The following is a 7923-nucleotide window of genomic DNA, read 5'->3' as shown; positions in this document are numbered from 1 at the left end:
TTTGTCATTCTTCTACATGTAAGATATTCGAGTATCTATTGGTCACCACATTTATAGACACAGAGAAAGTACTCGACTAGTTAACAATACGATCGTATTTTCTTTCAAACATATAGCTATAATAATATCATTCTAAATCTTATAGTTGTTGCGAACCCCTTCAATTCTCACCTCACATTACATCTAGATTGTCCATCCACACACTATGATATCCTTAAAAACAATCTCATCACTCCAAACCCTCTCACTACTCACACAATACCTACCAGACGAAGGTTCTGTTAGGTAAGAGTGTAAAAATGTTATAACCTTCTATCCTCCTCTTACTCGCCTTTTCAACCTCTCTCTCAATGTCACTCTCAATCTCTCACTCTCAGTGCTCTCTCATTCTCACTCTCACTATCATTCTTGCTCTCAATGCTCTTACCCTTACTTTCTAATTCTCACTGCTCTAACTCTGACTCTCCATCTCAGGTCTTTCAGTTCTCTCACTCTCCTCTCATCTGACCCTGCTCTCAAGCCGAGCAACACCGGCTCTCATCTTTGTCAGCCTCTCTGCCACTCTGTAAGTTAGTAATTAATTTCGTTTTATTTGCTAATTTGTTTTGGACTTGTGAAATTGATATTGATTTGTGGATTTTATAAATTGAATTTGTGAAAATTATGGATTTGTGAATATGTGAAGCTGTGATATATGTAAATATGTGAATCTTGGGGTTGTACATTGTCAATTTATGAATTAGATTATACACGGTGGCTTTTTTAATTGGATTATAATATGTGAATCTGTAAATCTATGAATTGGGGTTGTAATCTGTCAATCTATGAATTGGGGTTGCAATCTGTCAATCCGTGAATTAGGGGATGTAGCTTGTTAATTCGATTGTCATTTTTTGTTAATGTGTTTGTGAATCACGGGTTTGTGGAAGTGAAAATGAATATGTGAAAGTGGAATTGTGAAATGAATATGTGAAAGTGGAAATATGAATTGAAAGTGATGGATATTTGTGTATAGGATTTGTGAATTGGAAATGATGCATATAGGTTGAAAATGAATTCGTAGTGGATTGATAATGAATTGAGAGTGATGCATATAGGCTTAGGAAATATTTAAAATGAGTTATTTTTGCAGATTGGCTTATCGATTGATCACGAGTGGCCGCTGATCTGCTTCTTCTTCGGCTTAGAGTGAGGAGTTAACCCAAGTGCTAAATTGGTGGCCAGTAGGATCTAAGCATCGACTGTGGAGTTGGCAGTCGCCATAAGTTTGATTGCATAATTGCCTCCTCCCCGATTTGCCAGGCCAGTACATAGTACTAGTCGCCACCAGTCGCCCCCCACGATTACATCACCCCTTTCTGGCAATGTAGAGGTATCTGTGGATGAAAGAAAGAAAGAAAAGCACCCACCCTATCGGGCGCTGAAGACAAACCGGATCATGCGGACCACCCTAGTAATCGGCCTGAAGATACTCCAAATGTGCACTTGGCGGGATTGAGCTTTATCTTATACCTTCTAAAGATGTCAAAAGTTTCCGCCAAGTTACCGATGTGATCGGATCGCTGCTTGCCTTTCACCATAATGTTATCGACATAGACCTCCATGGTGACTCTAATTTTAAACATCATGTTTACTAACCTTTGGTAAGTGGCCCCCGCGTTCTTGAGGCCAAATGGCATGACCTTGTAGCAATAGGTGTCTCGCTCGATCACGAATATGGTTTTTTCCTTGTCGGGCTTGTACATGGCTATTTGGTTGTAGCCAGAGTAGGCGTCCAAGAAACTAACCAGCTGGTTCCCAGAAGTCGAATCTACTAATTGATCAATTTGAGGAAGTGGATAAGGATCATTTGGGCATGCTTTGTTGAGGTCAGTGTAGTTTACGCAAACCCTCCATTTACCCTTATGTTTCTTCTTTACTAATATGATGTGGGCAAGCCATGCTGAATGTACTACCTCTTCTATGAATCCAGCCTCAAGTAAGTTGTCAATTTTCGCTTCAATGATCGCTGCTCACTTGGGTGTGAAATGTCTTTTCTTTTAGATCAACGGTTTGGCAGCGGGGTCGATGTGCAACTTGTGGCAAGCTATCTTGGGTCGATGTCGGGCATGTCAAAATGTGACCATGCGAAGATGTTATGTTTTTCCCTAAGGAAAGTTGTGAGTTCTCCTTTTCTTTCGGCTTCAGATGTGAGCCAATTCTAGCCGTCTTTTCCAGCTGCTGGGGATCAAGAATGATGTCTTCAGCGTCTTCTTCGGGTTTCCATCCTATCTCGTCTACTAGCGCGTTGGTTCTAATGCCATCTTCTTGATCTGCTTGCTGTAATTGCTATTTGGTAGCTTCATCATTCATTCGGACCTTGGTAGCCTTTACGGGGGTAAAGGTTTTCTTCTTTGATTCCTTCAATACTTGCACAGTGCATTGTCAAGATGTGGCCTAGTCAGACTTGATTTCTCCAACTCATTCTCTCAGGATGCAGAATTGATTTTTTTTATACTTGACAGAAATGATGGCGTCCAGCTTGATTAGCCAAGGTCTTCCAAGAATCCCATTGTAGGGAGATGGGTCGTTTACAATCATGAACGTTTACTTTGAGACAACTGGCGGTGTTTTCATGTCAAGTGTGATGTGGCCGATGACAGTCGAGGTGTGCCCGTTGAATTCGGTGAGTACCTCCGCTCGGCATATGATTGTGCTTTCCAGGCTTATCTTCTAAATTACTGAAAGTTAAAATAGGTTAACCGCACTTCCATTGCCATCATTTTGTCAACTATAGCATGGGCCAGTTAGACAGATACTACTAGTGTGTCGTCGACGTCTGTGTTCCTTCTAGGCTGCGCAGTTGTCTTGTCCAAGTATATGTTGACTTTGCCTTTTTTCACTAGCTTTTCTAGGTAGTTATTCCAAGTGTAACAGTCGTCCATTGTGTGACCGGGACCTCGGTGGAACACACAGTACTTGGTGTGATCCAACTTAGAAGTATGTCCCTTTGATTGTTTCGGCAGCTTGAACTATGGCTCGTTCTCAATGTAGCGAAGGATTTGGTGGATTAGGATTGAGAACTTGCAATAGTTCTTAGTCGTCGGGCCTTCTTTGGTCATGAGTCGAACCCTATGCTCAGTGTCACATCCCAACCCAGGCCCCACCATATCTATCTCGACTCCGCCGTAGCACAATATTGTTTGTTTTGGGCCCCGACCTTGCCCTCACAATTTTATTTCTAGGAACTCACACGAGAACTTCCCAATGGGTCACTCATCTTAGGAATGCTCTCGCGTGAACTCGCTTAACTTCGGAGTTCCGATGGAACTTGAAGCTAGTGAGTTCCCAAAAGGCCTCGTGCTAGGTAGATATAGGAATATAAATATAAGGCTTACAAGATCCACTACCCTGGGCGATGTGGGATGTTACAATCCACCCCCTTAAGGGCCTGACATCCTCATTGACACACTCACACAGAACGGCATAGTGGCTATGATACCAAATTGTCACATCTCGGCCCGGGACCCCACCAAAACCCTGGCTCGACTCCATCGTAGCACGACATTGTCCGCTTTGGGCCCTGACCATGCCTTCACGATTTTGTTTCTAGGAACTCACACGAGAACTTTCCAAAGGGTCACCCATCTTGGGATTGCTCGGGCGCATCGTCTGCTCGCCGAGCCTCGTCCCAAAGTGCATGTTTCTCTGCCAAAGCGAAAGAGTATGTTAGGGTTATATCTTCTTTCATGATCAATTCTCCAAATAATGGATGGTTTGCTAGGAGTCCTTTTTGGAAGGTTGAGCTTTCTATTGAGTCGTTGCATCCGACTATCTTCACCTTCTTTGCTTTGAACCTCTTCACGTAGTCATGGAGGGACTCCTTTGGGTTGTTCTTCACGTTGAACAAGTGGTTGGACTTTTTTTTTATCGAGCAGTGGGATGAGTATTCTTAGGTGAAAACCAAGGAAATATCATCAACACTCCGGATGGATCGTGGTGGTAAGGTGTGGAACCAATCTTGCGCCTTGCCTTGTAAAGTGGTGGCGAATATCTTGTACATAAGAGCATCGTTGTTCCGATAAAGGACCATTATGCTTCGGTAGTGTTTCAAGTGCCTTTCCGGATCTCCATCTCTTTTAAAATATGTGAAATGTTGCATGCTAAACTTACGTGGAGGCTCTACCTGCTCGATCTCATCCGTGAAGGATGACTTGCTCATATTGGTCATGTCTCGTCGTAAAGCTTCATCGGTGACTTCATTGCGTTGGAAATTACGCAATTGCTCGTTTAAGAACCTCTCTACCTCTTCCGAAATTTGCCTTTGTTGGGGGTAGCAGAGCTTTTAGCTGCCTCTTGTCTTGACCTACTAGTTTAGACTGCTCTTCTACATGCTTGGCTCGTCTATGCCGCGGCAGCAGTGCATGTGGTTCATTCCTAGCAGGTGAAGGAATTCTTTGCAGGCTGATGGTTGAACTTTAGCCGAACTGAGTAACTGCTTCTCTTTGTCCTTTGTGCTGTATACTTCGATGTAAGGTGGAAGATGCTCATTGCGAGCTTAGCCATGAATGAACACTTCGCTTGGAAGGTTGCTCATGTTAACTATCAGAGTGTGGCCCCAACAGTGAATGTATGCTCGTCCCTGGGCCTAGTCGAGAGTGCATGCTCATCTGCACGCTAAGACGGAAGCATATGTTATCTCAAGGTCCCAATCGGGAGTGTACACTGCCCGAACGCTCAGTTAGTGGCTGATAGAGTGGCTGCTTACCGGGACGCTGTTGGAGAAGTTCTTCATCTGCCATTGTCCTACTTCAAGACACCTTGTCTTGGGCACATTGCATCTCGGTGTGTTGCAAGAGCTGATTCACCATGGTCGTCTGCTGTGTGAGGGCGCTCATCAACTTTATAACTTATCGAGACAAGTATTGTTCTCCATTTGGGTTGGAAGAGCTCGAAATGTATGTGTCTCCTTTAGTGGTGGAAGTGTGGTAAACTCCGAGTGTGAGATTTGAGTTGGGAAATGTCAAATCTGCGGAGAAATATAGTGAAAATGCCCCCGGTTCAATTGTCGGTCAGGAAATTTAAAGCTGGGACGATTGGACCAGTCTTAGACCCATTTGGGCTGCTTGGAAGGCCACGGGAATGGGTTAGGCCACAGGAGTGGGCTGCTCGGCATGTAGTGTACGTGGGTGCGAGGCTAGGGCTTGACTCGGCAACTTGTTGGGCTCGCGTTGGGCTTGAGTGGCTCGAGCCGGCTCGTTTTGGGCTTGGGCCTTTGTAGGCTTGAATGGCACGACTTGGGCCATGGTTGTGGCGATGTGGGCCTTGCCTGTCGTGGTGGTTGCCACGGTGGTGCCACTCCACTCATCGTCGTGTTGAGTCTCGTGGATCACCGTGGTTCTAATTTTTAAACGTTGGAATTTTCGTTCGTTGAGATTTTTGAATTTCTTGTCATTGTATTCTTCTTTTACGATTATTCAAAGAATTTTTACAGAAAAAATTCTAGGAACAAGAACATACGAAAAATCTACAAATGAACAAGAAAAACAAAAAATCTTGAATGCGAGAATGTTCTACGAGCATGTGACTCAACTCTCAATGAAAGCACCAATTTGTGGATACAAATTTCTGCCTTCTTCTTCTTGAACAAAATTGCACCTACAAAACAATTAATACATTAGGTCAAGGTCAAGAGCCTCACGCGCCCACGATGAATAGGGGTGGCTTTTTCTGAAGAACCTCTGATGCCAAAATTAGAATTTGAGGGAAAAGTGTTTAGAGAAATTTGGAGAATTTAGCAAGAGAGTTGGAATTAGGTTTTTGGTGAAATGAGGTGGTATTTATAGGGGTGTGGCCAGCTTCTTTGGGAGAGATGGGAACTGGCCACATTTGGTGGCTTTTGGGTGTAATTGCAAGATATTATGTCAAAATAATATCTTGCGATCAATTAGGAAATTAATTAATCAATTATAAAATTAATTAATTAGGAAATTAATCAATTAATTTATGTAATTAATCATATTTTGAATAAATATTTTGGAGGTTACCTTGTGGAAAGGGTTTGCATGAGGATGGATGAAATAAGTTTTGAATAAATACCTATTTTGATCACCTTTAACCTTGATTGAGTTGTGATTGTTGATGAGTCAATATTATATTATATATTTTACCCTATTCTTAGTATAATTTGGTAATTGTTTTGGTAGAATTTTGATACTTTGATTTATATTTTCAATATAGGATATTCAACTTCTTCTGGAGCAAAACATAATCAAATGGATGAATTTTGGAGCAATTCAAATTGAAAGACATTCGTATGCCTCTTGGCTTGTTCATATCAAAATTTGGGATTTTCCTACCAAGCGGTTATTTTCTGGCGATTAAATGAAGGAGCAGTGCGCGTTGCTGAAAAGTGACGTTTCTAGACTTAAACTTCATTTTTGGAGCCTAAGATGATCTCAGATGGGTTCGTGGCCTTCTGGAAAAGTGTTCAGAATAGTCCACGCTCTAAATCCAGCTATTTTGGGCCAATTTTGGAGCTGATATGGGGCCAGAACATGGCTGTGCAGATTTCTAGGCGAATTTACCAAGTTAATTTAGGATTATGTTTCTTATTTTATTTCAATTTATTTAGTTTCCTAGTCTTATTCTAAGACCTTGGACTAGGAGGATTTTATTTAGAGTAGTATAAATAAGCCTTTTGGCAGACCTAGGGTTTCTCTTGGACGGATGCAACTTTTTGGGAGAAGACTTTGGGAAAAACTTAGAGAATTCAAGACTTATACTTTCAGGTGTTTCCATTCTTTTTCTAGTTTAATATAATTTTGTTGATTTTAATTATGAATATGCGTAGCTAATTTTCTTTTGTTAGGGTGAGGCCATGATCCTTAGCAAGAATATGTAGTCTCTTTTTAATTTTCTTATGAATTTATGCATGCAAGTTTTGGATTGTTAATCACTGTACTTTAAACTATCTATTTGTCTTATTGATTCGCGACCATTAGGATAATTAGAAAAGTAATTTGATGCAATTTTGGCGGAGGGCTGTCCCTAAAATTGACTAAGGCTTCTTGTAGTTAACATGTGTAACTATTTATGATGGATGACATGTCTTAGGAGTTATATGGTTTTTCTAAAGGTTTTCACAAAACTTAACGAGTCTTGCATGTTCATATTCGATTTGGACGCCACGGACGGGTTGCATGATTAGATATACGTTCTATGATGGGGATTCCAAGTATGGCATACTTTAGGAAAACCTAATCTTCAAAATATGCATGTGTAATTCATAAGAAATTAAAAGAACTACGTAGGATTGTTAGGGTGACGGCAGAACCCTAGTATTTTCTCATTTTGAAATCTAAAAAAAATTGTTTCCTTTTTCTTTCTCTAAAAATTGCAGATTTTAATTAGCCTTTTTAATTAATTTCGTTTCTCTTAATTTAGGTTATTAAATCACCCTTTTCCAATCTTTGTTTTTAAATAGTTAACTAGGATTAGGGTTTCTCATAAATTGTTTTAAATAATCCATGCGGAAACGACCTTACTTGAGCCATTTATACTACAACACCCTTGTTCTCTTGCAAGTATTTTGTGTGATTTTATCCCTACTCTTGTAGGTGGTAAAAGCCCTATCAATTGTCCGCTGCTCACGCGTGGGAGTTCCGGTGTGCCTCGAGGGTAATTTTGTCTTTTAACACAAGAATCCACGTGTCGCCTCCATATTTTTCTCGATTATTTTTTGCTCCACAAAAATTTTCAGGTAATAAATATTTATATATTTTTCTTTTTGTTGTATATTTATTTTTTCATCTTCATTTAAAACTAATACTTTAATGTTCAGAAAAATCAGCAGCAAATAAAGGAAATCAGGACAATAAGCCGTACGAGCACCATTCCAGTTCTTGACCTTTATCATACCTGGTCGAGGAAATGCAGGAAGCT

General features: G+C 40.9%; 1 long non-coding RNA gene across 2 annotated transcripts; it reads left to right on the top strand.

Annotated features, from left to right (window-relative positions):
* The first annotated feature begins 350 nt into the window (after positions 1 to 350).
* Positions 351 to 6822, top strand: LOC126625283 (uncharacterized). Of its 2 annotated transcripts, XR_007624370.1 has the most exons (4): positions 351 to 565; positions 1133 to 2377; positions 2505 to 2665; positions 6220 to 6822. It is a non-coding gene; the product is annotated as an uncharacterized LOC126625283 (long non-coding RNA). The 2 variants fall into 2 exon arrangements; XR_007624369.1 differs by having other exon boundaries at positions 1133 to 2665.
* The last annotated feature ends 1101 nt before the right edge of the window (positions 6823 to 7923 follow it).

Source organism: Malus sylvestris, chromosome 6 (genome assembly GCF_916048215.2).
Source record: "Malus sylvestris chromosome 6, drMalSylv7.2, whole genome shotgun sequence".
NCBI lineage: Eukaryota > Viridiplantae > Streptophyta > Magnoliopsida > Rosales > Rosaceae > Malus > Malus sylvestris.
Note: the sequence above shows the minus strand (reverse complement) of the source record. Positions and strands in the feature narration are given on the sequence as shown.